The sequence below is a fragment of the Coffea arabica genome, chromosome 5c (genome assembly GCF_036785885.1).
Source record: "Coffea arabica cultivar ET-39 chromosome 5c, Coffea Arabica ET-39 HiFi, whole genome shotgun sequence".
In the NCBI taxonomy this organism is placed as follows: Eukaryota; Viridiplantae; Streptophyta; class Magnoliopsida; order Gentianales; family Rubiaceae; genus Coffea; species Coffea arabica.
This window is the reverse complement of record NC_092319.1, coordinates 2,721,934-2,736,975: the sequence shown is the minus strand read 5'-3', so window position 1 is coordinate 2,736,975 and position 15,042 is coordinate 2,721,934. Positions and strand designations below refer to the sequence as shown.

Here is a 15,042-nt window from a genome sequence, read left to right as displayed (position 1 = left end):
ACATCATGATAATGAAGGGTCCCAGGAACAAATGGCAGTGGAGAATACTTTGGGAGAATTACAGCAACAAATTGTTGAAAGAAAGCAAATGTCTGAAACTTATCCAATGCAAATTGATAGTGTCGACAATACTCATGACCATGACATTGAGGGGCCTCAATCCATTATGGAACAAACTTTATGCGTTGAACATTATCACGGAGCCGAAAACACGAAACTGCAAAATCTCTTTACTGATTTCGGTGGCCGACAAACACGAGACAATGTACATTCTTCAACTTCCACCAAGCTTTCTCAAGGGGAAGAAATTCAAGATGGGATTTCTGATTTATTGCAACAACAAACTACTGCTGGGTCATCGCAAAAACAAAAGCCAACTCTTGCTAAAGTTGGTGACAGCCCATTTCTGTCTTCACTTCAGCCAAGGGGTGAAACAAAGCACACATCTCCTTCAAAGCATCAAACCGCTATCACTCTTGACAATATTTCTGTCCAGGTTGATGCGGGCATTGTAGAACTAGAAGAGGCTTTGTCTGATTCGAGAGAGGAAATATCAGATGCCGAGCTCCAACTTGCAGAGGCGGAGATCTCCAACGCAGAACATAGACCTGGGAGATTATCATCGAGAGGGATGTTATCCGGGCAACATGGTGAATCAGAATCCTTGGTTATTGATATTTTTAATCTTGATCCCATCATTCAACAAGCTCAACACAAGGTTAATGGCGGGAAGGGGATTAATTTGGTTAATAAGGCAAAACCGAAGAGCTCTCGAACCCTTCCCACGAGTAATCGGTCTTTACGCTCTAAGGCAAAGATTGCCCGTGGATGGTGATGGGGGACTTCAACGCTATTGTTACTACTAATGAGAAGAGGGGCGGTTTGCCTTTTCGAGTGGATGAAGGGATGGAGTTGAGAACATTTATGTCTCTGGCGGGTGTTTCTGATGCTGGTTTTTCGGGGTCGCCTTTTACATGGTGTAACAATAGGGGTGGTTTGGCTCGTATTTGGAAGCGTCTGGACAGAGTGCTTGTGAATCAGTCGATTTCTTCGTTGGGAGTTTCTTTTATGGTGCAACATCTGGCAAGGGAACCTTCGGACCATTCCCCGCTTTTAATTTCGACTTCAACTAGACTGGACAACAAGCCTAAACCATTTCGATTTTTGAACATTTGGATGTCGAGGCCAGAATTCTTGGATGTTATTAGGTCAAGTTGGGCAGTCCCATGCTCTGGGAAACCACTACAACGGCTGGCTGCAAAGTTACGCTCTGTTAAGCGAGCCGTCCAACTTTGGTCTCGTGAGGTGTTTGGTAATATTTTTGATGCGGTGAAGCAAGCTGAAGAAGCAGTAGAGGTAGCAGAAAATGCATTTATCAATGAGCCATCTCAACCACACTGGCTTTCTCTGCAAGAAGCAAGGGCAATCTTGAAAAATTCTCTTGTTAGGGAGGAAGCGTTTTGGAAACAAAAATCAAGAGTTAAATGGTTAAAGGACGGAGACACAAATTCGAAGTATTTCCATTCGGTGGTGGCGAAGAGGAGAGCTAAATCAATCATACATCGTATTAAGAACGACCAGGGGGAGTGGATATCAGACGAAGGCCATATTTCGGCAGAAGCGGAGAAATACTTCAAGTCATTACTATCCGCGGAGCCTATCATGGGATCATTGAATGTTTTGGAAGTGGTTCCTAAGTTAATTTCTGCAGAACAAAATGTTGAATTGGAACGTTTTCCCTCTAATGATGAAATAAGATCTGTGGTATTTTCGATGGATGGGGATAGTGCGGCTGGACCGGACGGTTTTACTGGTCGTTTCTTTACTTTTGCATGGGAGGTGGTTGGCACAGATGTATGTGAAGCTGTGATGAGTTTTTTCTGTGGGCATGAACTGCCGAAGAGTATTTCCTCTACATTGCTCGTGTTGATCCCCAAGGTTAATGCCCCCCAACATTTCAATCAATTTCGGCCTATTAGTCTTTGCACCTTTGTCAATAAAATAATTTCAAAGATCTTGGCTGCTCGTTTGGCAAAGGTGCTTCCAAGCATTATTTCTCCTCAACAAAGTGGATTTGTAAAGGGCAGGCAGATTTTTGATAACTTTCTGTTGGCTCAGGAGCTGATTTCTGATATTCGAAGACCAAATAGAGGGGGAAATATAGTTTTGAAGCTAGATATGGCAAAGGCCTATGACAGAGTCTCTTGGCCTTTCTTGCTTCAGGTGTTGAGAAGGTTTGGGTTTGGAGAAAGGTGGATCGATATGATTTGGCGGTTGATTTCTAATGTTTGGTTTTCAGTAATTATCAATGGTGCTCCCCAAGGTTTTTTCAAATCCAGCAGGGGATTGCGTCAAGGAGATCCTATTTCACCGGGCCTTTTTGTAATTAGTGCCGAGATTCTTTCTCGCCTTCTTAAGTCCTTGCTTCTTTGCAAGGGTTTTAAGCCGTTCAAAGTCCCTCCAGATTGCCCGAGTATTACACATTTGGCCTATGCCGATGATGTGATTATTTTTTCTAGTGGATTGAAGCGATCAATTCGATTGGTCATGAACGCTCTACATTCTTATGTATCGGTATCAGGCCAAAAGGTTAATCAACAAAAGAGTTGTTTCTTGTTGCATTCTAATATCCCTAGGGTACGCAAAGGTATGGTTGCAGAGATCACTGGATTTCAACCTCACGAGTTTCCTGTCAAGTACTTGGGTTGTCCATTATATGTTGGACGGAGAAAGAAATGTTATTTCTCGGAAATTTGCGATTCGATTGTAGGCAGGGTGTTATCATGGAAAGGGAAGCTTTTGTCGTATGGTGGTAAGTTGGTTTTGCTTAAGAGTGTGTTGTCTTCCATGCCTATTCATTTGTTTGCAGCTTCGACTCCCCCCAAGTCTCTGTTTGGTTTTTTGGAAAAGATATTCGCTGGCTTTCTTTGGGGCGTCTCCGACAATGGGCCGCGATTCCACTGGATTAAATGGGATCAATTATGTAAATCTCAGGAAAGGGGGGGTGTCGGTTTACGTTCGCTAAGGCATGTATTCGAGGCTTTTTCTATGAAATTATGGTGGCATTTTAGGTCGCGACAGTCGTTATGGGCTGAGTTCATGCACTGCAAAAATTGTTCTAAAACTCATCCTTGCTTTGCTGAAGTTAAGTTGGGAAGCTCATGGACCTGGAAGAGGATGATGGCTATTCAAGGAAAGGCGGAGCAACACATTCTTTGGCAATTATCCGATGGCTCGGTCAATTTTTGGCATGATAATTGGTTGGGGCAAGGTCCGTTATGTCACCAGGTGGAAACCTTCCAGGAGTGTGCAGTCTATGACTACGTTGAGCAAGGTCGCTGGAATGTGCACAAGTTAAACGACGTCTTACCCTCTTGGTTGGTGGGACGTATATTGAAGGTTGATCCCCCATGTCACACATCCCCGGATAGCATGGTTTGGGCCCCTAGCACCTCTGGCGATTTTTCAATATCAACAGCTTATAAATGTGTACAGGGCAGTGGTAACATTTCTTGGCTGTACTCATCGGTCTGGATTCAGGGTTTACCGGTTAACATTTCTTTCTTCATGATGAGATTGCTTAGAGCCAGGTTGCCTGTCATGGATAGGCTACATCATCTTGGGATACTAGGTCCATCTCGCTGCTTTTGTTGCTCATCTCCATGTTCCGAGTCTATTGACCATATCTTTTGTAATGGGGAGGTGGCGAGCAAAATCTGGCATTTCTTTGAGGTGGTGGTCGGAGGTTTCCATCCTTCTTTCACAGTAAGACACAGGGTCATTAGTTGGTGGTTGAAACCTACTCGTAACCCTTACCTTCAGTTTCTCATCCGATTGTTACCTTCTTTGATATGTTGGAACTTATGGAAAATGCGAAACAAAACCATGTTTGAGGGTCAACTTTTGCCGGTGGCATTCATATGTGAGAGAATCTTGGGTGACATGCGTGATCTTTTTCACCTAAAATTTAAGAAGCTTTATTTGCAATATCAAGATTGGCCAGATTTTTTTTCTTCGGTAGCTGGATTGGTGAGACGTTATCAAGTGCGAATAGTTCATTGGAGGTGTCCAGTGCAATCAATGGTGAAACTTAATTCTGATGGCTGTTCAAGGGGTAATCCGGGCATGAGCGGAGGAGGAGGCGTTCTTCGATCTTGTAATGCTGAATTTCTTTTTGGGTTCTCCTGTTTCTTTGGGGAGTTTACGAGCCTACATGCGGAATTCAAAGCGCTCCTTTTTGGTGTTCGGTTGGCATTGGATAAGGGTTTCCAAAATTTGCATGTAGAATCTGATTCTCTAGAGCTGGTTCATATTATTCAAGGTAAGGCACGATGTCCTTGGAGGATGCGCAGGGAGTTACAAGAAATGTTGGAAGCTAGAAGGTTTATTAAGGTAGTTTCACATTGTTTTCGTGAAGCAAATAGGCCTGCAGATAGATTGTCTAATGTTGGGGTGGAATCGAGGGTATCTATAACGTATATGTCTTTTAATGAATTACCTCGTCTAGTAAAAGGTGATATCACTCTTGATAGGTTGGGTCTTCCAAATTTCCGTAGATATCAGGTTAAATAGCTGCTTCCATGCAGCATTTGTATGTTTGTGCTATCCATTTTCCTCTCAATAAAAAAAAAAAAAAGATTATGAAAAAAAAAAGTACATAAATAATTAAAGCTCACCATTATATTTTTTTACCAAGACTTTATATGTTGTTTGTTTAATCATCTATTACTATCATTGCTTTTTGAGCATATAAAACGTATGCAAGTAATTAAATCTCACCATACTTCATTTTCTTTTTCAGTACTATAGAAATTTTAAACAAAATTGGTATTAAAATATTCAACTAAACTTAGAGCAAAAGTATACTAAAATTTTGGTTTTCACGCAAGTAATTAAATGATGCATAATAGTAGTAGCAACGAATTCGTGCAAAAAATGTTATATAAGTGGACACTAAAGGGACCCTTTATTTATTTATTTATTGTTGGTCAGGAATGTAGACAAAGCTCACCATACGTCTTTTCCCTTTCTAGTAATATACAAGAATTTCAAACAAAATTGGTATTAAAATATTCAATTGAATTTGGAACAAAATTATACTAATTTTTTTTTTGAATTTGTGCAAAAAGTGTTATATATGTGGCCACACAAGGACCCTTTACAATTTTGTTTTTGGTTAGGAGTGTAGACAAATTTTGGAGCAAATTTTTTGGGGAGGAATGTAGAAGAAATTTGGAACGGAACTCATACTAAAATGTTAATCTAAATTTATATTTTCCTAATGGCTAAAAAAGGTCAAATCAATCCAAAGCCAGGCACCATGTTTTTTTTTAATATATATATTAAGCTCAAGCCATGGCAAGACAGGATTATTAGATTATGTTCATTAATGGCAAGCATCTTTCACTAATATTGAGAAATTTGGAACAAAATTTATCTTGGAATTTTTTGTTACGCTATGTTTATTAATACAAAGTAATAGTTTGGAAAAAAGTCATTTAATGACGGGAAAAACTGAAAGAAACAGATAGGAACTAATAAATTTTGCTTTATATATTGTTTGTTTAACCATCTATTGCTATTATTATTTTTGGCTATTTAAAACATACATAAGTAATTAAAGCTCACCATTATTTTTTACCAAAACTTTATATGTTGTTTGTTTAATCATCTATTGCTATTATTACTTTTTGACTATTTAAAATGTACGCAAGTAATTGAAACTCACCATACTTCGTTTTCCTTTTTATCAATATAGAAAAATTTTGAACAAATTGGTATTAAAATGTTCAATTGAATATGAAACAAAATTATACTAAACTTTTATTTTTCCACACAAGTAATTAAATGATGCATAAAAATAGTAACAATGAATTCCTGCAAAAAATGTTATATAAGTGGACACTAAAAGGACCCTTTATTTATTTATTTTGTTTTTGGTCGGGAATGTAGACAAAGCTCAACATACATCTTCTTCTTTTCCAGTAATGTAGAAGAATTTCAAAATTAGTATTAAAATATTCAATTGAATTTAGAACAACATTATACTAATTTTTTTAATTTGTGCAAAAAGTGCTTTATAAGTGGCCACTCAAGGGACCCTTTATTATTATTTTTTTAGCAACGAAGAAATAAATAAATGGTGCATAAAAATAGTAATAGTTAATATATCCAAAGAGCATTAAATAAGTAATCAATCAAGGAAGCTTCTAATTTTTCGCTAATATAGAGGAATTTGGAGCAAATGTATCCTTATTCTTTTTGTTAGATTATTAGATTACGTTCATTAATTGCAAGCATCTTTCACTAATATAGAAAATTTTGGAACAAAATTTATCCTAGAATTTTTCTTTAAGTTATGTTTATTAATACAAAGTAATAGTTAGGAAAAAAGCCATTTAAGGAAGGGAAAAACTTGGAGAAACAGGTAGGAAATAATAAATTTGCTTTATATGTTGTTTGTTTAATCATCTATTGCTATTATTATTTTTTCACTATTTAAAATGTATATAAGTAATTAAAGCTCACCATTATTTTTTACCAAGACTTTATATGTTGTTTGTTTAGTCATCTATTACTATTATTACTTTTTGACTATTTAAAATGTATGCAAGTAATCAAAGCTGACCATACTTCATTTTCTTTTTTCGTAATATAGAAAAATTTTGAATAAAATTGGTATTAAAAATATTCAATTGAACTTAGAACAAAATTATAATAAAATTTTGTTTTTTCATGCAAGTAATTAAATGATGCATAAAAGTAGTAGCAATGAATTCATGCAAAATGTGTTGTATAAGTGGACACTAAAGGGACACTTTATTTATTTATGTATTTATTGTTGGTCAGGAGTGTAGACAAAGCTCACCATACATCTTTTCCTTTTCAAGTAATGTAGAAGAATTTCGAACAAAATTGGTATTAAAATATTCAATTGAATTTGGAACAAAATTATACTGAAATTTGTTTTGAATTCGAGCAAAAAGTGTTGTAGAAATGGCCACACAAGGACCTTTTGTATTTTTTTTTTTTGGTTAGGAGTGTAGAGAAAATTTGGAGTAGGCTTTTTGGTGACTAATTTAGAAGAAATTTGAAGCGGAACTCATACTAAAATGTTAATCTAAATTTATATTTTCCTAATGGCTAAAAAAGGTAGTATCAGTCCAAAACCAGGCACCATTTTTTTTTTTTTTTTTAATGTTAGGCTCAAGCCATGGCAAAACAGGAACAAATTGTGGCTCATCATGGCAAAACCAAAATAAATTGTGGCTTGGGAGCATTAAAAAACTACATGCAGCACCAGGTTGAAACACCAAATGGGAGATGGGAAAAAACAAAAGAAAGAAGCAGGCAGCAAGGGAAACCTCCCGCCGAAATTGCCTCTAAGGCTGCACAAAATCACCAAAGAACCGGCAGAACACCAGAGGACGCCACTTCTACTGTTCCTCAGCGTTTGGCGCTTTTAATAGGTAGGATAGTGCACTTTTACGTAAATGTGTTGTATTAGAAAACTTTTTTTCATGTCTTTTGGAGTATGCTAAGGCATGGATGAAGTAAAATAACAATACCCAACCACACCTAAATCATACTTGCCTTAACTCCATCATAATTATCATATTCGGAAACAAAACAATATTTAAATTTATTCTTACGAGGTCACTATTGCAGTTTTTTTTCCTCGCTGTAGATTGCAGATGATCACCATGACATTAACAATCACTCAACATACAACATTTAAGGTTTTAAAGTACAATGCCCCATGAACTATAGAACTCCATGACCCACAAGTTACATACGAAACATTTCACACTTATGCCTTTAAATCCAGCAGCAGTAGCCAGGGCAAGAAACTCTGTTTCATATCTCTCAATTCCTTCTTTAGTCACCACTATAAGATCTGTTTGGCAAGTAGCTTTGTCGCGTGCACTATAATCAGGAATCACAGGAAGAATTGCGTCAACAGCTATTACCTTTCCATTGTCTGGTAAAGTCTTGTAACAATTTTTCAGCAACTTCAAGCAATGATCATCATCCCAATCATGAAGTATCCATTACAAAAGTATTGATGGATGTTGTCTGTGAGTATTCCAGACAAAAGGCACTCCTTTTACAAAGCATCATAAGACGATGACAGACTTTATGATCTTGAGAGTTATAGATCACTCTCAACTACTAATATTTCTAATGTGTCATTATCCTATCCCTTAATCTATAAGTATTCACCGGATCTGTAGATACTTTCCTGATTATTTAAAATTCCATATGGTATAGCTAAAGTTAGAGAGAGTGTTATATAATTTGTATGCGTGGTTCAAAGTCGCGGTCGCGGCCCGGACAGTTTCACATCGGTCTCGACATATCAGTCGCGGTCTCGGCGAGATCCGCATTTTTGAAATATTTAATATTCTAAAAATTGTAAAAAATTTGATAAACAAGGATAATTAAAAAATTAGTAAAAATAATGAAAATTCAAGTTGACTCGGGATGATTCGGAGTGATGACTCGGCTGTTTTAACCCTTTGCGGTGACGTCTTGATGAGTCAAGTATTTCAAAATCGTATCGTCCCGGTATCGTATCAGGAGGGACCGAGACGGTAACGACTCGACCGAGTCTTTGAACCATGTGTGTAAGTAACCTTTAAAGTTAAAGCGTCTGTTGCCTAACAACTAAATGTTCATTGATTAAAGTGGTAAAAATAAATGCAACTCAAATAAGAAGTTGGGTAACTTATTAGACTCTGAAGATCTGCATAATATGGTTCAAAAGAGAAGGACTGTACATAATTAGATTGAAAAGATCTGCAGAATATTGTTCAAAGATAGCATTTGTTGTGACTGACTGACTTCTAATAAGATTTCCTTCAAAGTTGAACTTACCTTCATAAAATGGCATCCCCCTGTGGAACACTTTCAAACATGTCTCCTCCAACATGTTCAACTCCTGCAAATTTACCTTATTAAGGGTAGAAGGTAATGGATTACAGATTTAGAAAAAAAAAATCCTATTCTAATGCAGTGGATTATGGAATAAACAATTCTTCTTTTCAAGCAATAGTTTGTGGAAGCCTGTGATTCAGTATAACAGTGTGTCGTACAACATATTGAAACTTCTTTAATTCCAAAAAAAAAAAAAATTATAGAACTCATGATGGTAAGTGTCTTTCTTCCCCAAAACTAACTCATTCGTTTTGCAATTTAACGGAGATTATTTTGAAGTGTCTGCATCTGTTTCTTTATTTGTTCTCACATGCTATCTTGAATTGGTTAATTAAAGGGTAATGAAGCAAAAGAGCAAACATAACTGAGCAACAAATGGAGAAGAGCAAAAATTATACCAGGATAGGCTGGTGCATGTTGTATAACATGTGGCAAATCAAAATTATTACCTTGAGGCTAGGGTATTTAGTTGTGATTATATTGAGGTTCATTCCAAGACCACCACCAACATCTACCAAAGTTTTGAGGTGCTCAAAACCTTTGTACCGTTCAAGCATTCTGTTTATGACGATAGCTGTGTGGTGGATCATTGTCTTGTTGAATACCTCATTGAATCTGGGGTCGCTTCCAAGAAATTCAAAAGCATGTGTACCATGCGCCCTGTGAAACGGATCTCCCCCTTCGCGAACTGCATCTTCTAATTGGTACCTAAATTTTGGGTCCAAAAGCATATTTTATGGAGGCCTTTTTACAAGCCGAATTGTTCTTAAATACATGCAAGGAAGAAAAGCATCCATAGAGTTCACACGTGTACTCACAACGAAAACTATGAACAAAATTTATTCAGTGCTACTTTAATGTTGGCTTGAGTAGTCAGTGCTACTTTAAGTATAATTGTCTATGGATTTGATATTTCACAAAGGAATTATGTGTTACATCCAAAGTAGAGATTTGAGTCGTTTAAGTCCACTATCTTGTGTTGTTCTATCAAAATCCAGTGATCCTGTTTTGGCGATTTTAGAAGAAAATCACTAAAAGTAATCCTTTTGCAGAGGAATTAAGACCATCACTAACAAAATGGCTACGTGCATCGTAGAATTACAACTTGTAGGTTAAGGCATAGTTAGACGCAAAGGAGTGATTTGTTTTTTTTTTATTCCAGACACTGATAATATTTAATGGACTAGGGGCTGGAACAGTTCCTTACCGGTTATGTGTATTTCAACAAGATGTAAATGAATTTGATTACAATGTTAATCATTTTAAACACGGTGTAAGTTCAGTATATATTTTGGTGGGATCCACACATATTGTTGAAAATGATTCCCAAGTCATAATTTCAGCCGTGCATTTTTTTTTTCTTGGCCAATCATGACTGTAATAATTCCTGCCACAAGTTCATTTCTATTCATTTCTAAAAATTAAAATAAAAGAAGAGGGCTCAATGGAGTTTCTTAGGGTAGTGAATCGCTTTTGGACCAGGCACTATGCATCCACAAAGGAGTAATCTCAACTATAGGAGTTTTTGTTTTTATTAAACAGGATAAAAGAAAAGTGAAAATCTCACCGTCAATGAAGACCTTATCTTGAAGCAAGGCCAGCAGGAGCTTAGTGAACCTCCTCCCTTTGTTTTGTTCTGTACAAAGAACTTGGCCCACCGGCGCCAATCCATACACTCTTGTTGGCGTTTGGATAGCATGATCACCATCCACGTCGGTGGCAACGGAGCAGGTGAGCACAGAGTAGCTTGCCAGGAGCCGCAACATCCGATCCAGCATAGCAGCGGCATTTGGGTTTTCTGAAGACACGTTAGCCGCAATTTCTGAAGGCGACAGTTGAGCACCGGGACCAGCTCTGGCGATGATCTCGAACACATTGAGCCGGATGGCAGCAAGCAACATCATGGGCAGCCCTGCGGAGGTAACTAGCTGCATGGCGTACGAGAAGTGCTCCTCCTCCTCTTCTTCTTCTTCTTTTAGTACAACTTGGTTCTTGGTTGTTTCTGCCAAAGAATCCATATTACTACTACACTTCAAAAGATCCCACCGGCCTACTAATTACAGATTCTATTCTACTCTATGTTCACTGAATTGTGGATTCGCCCTGGTAACTGAGCTTTCGCCTTGTACCAGTATTTAAGGAGATGGAGCCTCTCCTGTTCAATTCTACTCTAAGCTTACGTACCATTGGTACAAATGTCCCAGCAGCCCATGTTCCAGGAGAAATTTCTAAAATTATGATGATTTTTAAAAAAATTCTACAAAGGGAGCATTATTATGATGATTTGCTGAATGCGAGGTCTCCCTGAATTTTCCTAGCATCCAAATAAAAAAAAAGAAAAAGAAAAACAGACCTCGCATTTGTCAAATGCGGGGTTCTCGGCCAGGCAACTCAGCTCGCATTTAGCGAGCATTGTGACGAAAGAAGCCCCTGGTCCAGTGAGCGTGATCAAGCTGCAATTTTACATAAAAAGGCTGCTCAAACAATTGACATAAGTTAGAAGCCGTGCGTGTTTCATCATGCCAGTGATGAAACTGGAGCCAAAATTAACTATTTACCATCTTCAAATTATTTTCAAGAACATGAATCTAGATTTTGCCATGATTTTTCTTTTTGCTTCAGTTCTAATGCAGGCCTTCCCTTGCTTTATGATTTCACTGCAAATTATAAAATGATTTACAATTTGCAATGAAAATCTCTACAAATTTTACTACCTAAGGCTGTAAATTCATCAAAATTGAAAAAAAAAGATCCCATAATATTGCCATCGATACTTGATAATAATTTGGGGCAATAAATCTTAACCGAACTAGTATGCTTTCGGCTTTATTGTATCTCACATCCGATAAAAGCGAATTCCTAAAAAATTATATTCAAAATTTTTTTTAATTAGGAGCACACAATCATTTTTGTTTTTGCATTGACATTTATCATAGAGGAATAAATCCTTTTTATTTTAAAACTCACACGAGTTAGAAGTTAACAAATGTGAGGTCTCAGTACAAAATTTTATGTACTAGTAATTATTTGTATATAAATAACCAAAACGTTATATTTCTTATAGATTAAAAGATTTGATAATCAGACGGTTGAAAACACCTAATTTTATTATTAAATAAATTTGTATATTTTCGTAGGTTAAAACGGTTAATTGATGAGTTCTCAATTCCTTTAGTGGCTATTTGTGAGCCTAAGGCGTTACCATGCGACATTCATGTGTTTGGAGCACGGCTCAGGATGGATAGTTGGATGGTGAATAGCCAGAGGTCTATTTGGGTGTTCTTTAAAAACTCTTTTGATTGTGCCTTTGTGGGAGAATCCTCTCAGCATTTGTCGCTTAAAATCACTTCTCAACTTCTATCAGGTCCAATTTATTTTTCTTTTATCCACGCAAAGTGTAATGAGCAGGAGCGATCTTTGCTTTGGTCAGCTTTGTTAGCGGAAAATCTGGCGGAGCACCCTTTGGTCCAATTTATTTTTTGTTGTGTTTTGGATATTTTAAGTGTGTATGTTAAAAACTTTGATAAGTTTTTTGGGGTTCCTGTAGCAAAAGTTGTTAAAAAACTAGTTTTATACAAACTTGGTAAAAAACCAAGCTTCCAAACAGGCCCTCAATTAGAGAGAAAATGGACTAAAAACATGGTGTAAAGTAGCAATGAAAGAGGAAAATGTCAAAGGAAAGAAGTTTCGCAAGAATGACATATTTCAGTATTTTGGTAATAACTTGAGTTACACAAATTGAATTAAGATGATTCTTGATTTAATTTTAAGTTAAGAGAATTATCTACAACTTTTATAGAGACCTCAAAGTTTGGTTCTCACGTTTTCATTGTCAAAAGTCCAAATTACTAAAGTACAGTTGTGCTACAAAGCTCTTATGATCAGGTATCAGTTTTTTAGGCATATCTCAATGTCCAGATCTTCAAATGACATGATTCTTATGGCATGATTAAAGATTTACTGCTATTGGCGTGTCAAACCAACAAAAATAAAATTTCCACTTTAAAAATATAAATTTGAGTGTAGCAGTGAGTAGGGTCGTATCTACAGGAAGTGGGTGATTTATTTCTTTGTAAAGACAATAAATAAATAAATAAAAGGGTTATGAGATTTTAACTAAATAGCTCACTTGAATAAAAATAAAGACAATAGCACAAAATTAAATAATACTAAACCAAGAAAAGGCAATACTCTAGTCAAAGGTCTAATCTCTACTTTAGTTCATTTAACTGATCAACGATGCAAAGGTAAAATAAATTATTCATAAATAAATTGGTTATGGTTATCAACGAGTTTTGATAACCTGCCTCTTCTTACTGTTTTGATAATCACTAGAAGCTCTATGATTATTTCTCTTGTCAATTAAGCAACTCTAAACAAGTTCTTAGGATTTAACCTATTGACAGCATTAATAATTAGAAAAGCTACCAATTCTAACCAACAAACACATAAGCTCGGTTCATTTAAATTAGATTATATATTCCCGTGACATAAATTCAAAAGTTTCTTCTACAATCAAATTATATCACTCGCCACAAATACTAAAACCATCAAACAATTACGGATTTGATATTTTATATGGCAATAGATTATTCCTACAATTAAATAGTGGCCAGTTATTTAATCATATAAAATAATTATAATCATGAATGAATAGGAAATATATAAATACTTATAAATAAATAAAACAAATAAATCAAATTAGATCTCACAGTATTGTTGAACCAAAGATTCAATTATCCTTCAACTAAAAAAGAAACTAGCCGCTCCTCATGGTGGATTCGTAGCCACAAGAAATACTAGCATTTATTGGAGAGAGAAAGAGGAAAAGAAAATCTTCCCCTTCAGCGACGGCTCCCTCCTCTTTCTCGTACTCCTACGAGACTAGTCTAATTCCAAAGGACTAAAGAAAACGTCTCCTAAAAGGAAAAGACTTCCTTTTCTAGTCTTATTCTTACTTAAACTAATAAACTAATAAAAATTCAATAGGCTAATTACTTTCCAAATGGAATGCATCACTCCGTAATTGATCAGAACTTCCAATTTGTGGCTAATGTAGCAATCAAGGACACGACAAGTACAATCCTGTGGGTTCCGTCTTTCACTAGGTGATATCGTGTGCCCACGTCTTATAGAGTATAGTTTTTTGGAAATTTCATATTTAATGCACCTTTTATTCTCTTTTCACCACAACTTCCTAGAAACACCACCAAAAATCAAGCATGAGTAAAATCTATCAATTAACACCATATTTTAGCAAAATAAAGGGGAAATTATTCACAAATTATGTGCGCAATGAGCTATCTAACAAATTCCTCCACACCTAGACAATGCTTGCCCTCAAGCATTCACTACTCAAAAATCATAATTAAGATGGCGAACATGCATAGCGCAGCATACTAGCACACATATATTATATCTCCTCAACAATTTTATCGAAATCAAGATGTACAAGACTTAATAATCCTCACATGGATATTACCGTATACCCTTAGCACTCAAAGTGTTTCAGGGGACATTTAGCACTCGAATCAATATTATGAAAAGACATTACCATAATCTTGCTAATATATCACATTTCCACCACTTAAAATGAATTCAATGCAAAAATCAAAGGGTCTTTATAAGGGTTGTAACGAGGCTTGGGTTAAGGGTTGGATAAAAAGGAAAAATTTTAGGTATAAACATATCAAAGGAAATATCAATAATACTTTGCATGAAGTCAAACTCTTTTTTCATTCACGTGCATAGCTAGCTTCAAGGCATGTTATTAACTTTCCCAAATTTAGCAAGTGCAATTCACAACAAAATTTTTTTCTTTTTTTCTTTTTCTTTTTTTCCCGAATTAAGTAGCCTAGACTACTCACTCGATTTCTTAATGAACTTATACTTTAGTAAGAAACGAATTCAATTGTTAATGATTTCACTCGTTGACCTAGGTATGCGAAACGAAGGTGATCGTAACTGAGAAGTTTGACGTCGATTGCTACTTTTGCTTGACAGGTGAATGTTCCATTACCTGCTACCTGTTATATGAAAAATCTGAAATACTTGATTGATAACTGTTGGGGCGAAACACTGTTTTGATAAAATGGAGACGAGTGT

At 36.2% G+C, this 15,042-nt stretch overlaps 1 pseudogene; it reads right to left on the bottom strand.

Moving 5' to 3' along the window:
* Positions 1 to 7,615: 7,615 nt before the first annotated feature.
* On the bottom strand, positions 7,616 to 11,097 carry LOC113690704 (caffeic acid 3-O-methyltransferase-like; annotated as a pseudogene).
* Between the last annotated feature and the right edge of the window lie 3,945 nt (positions 11,098 to 15,042).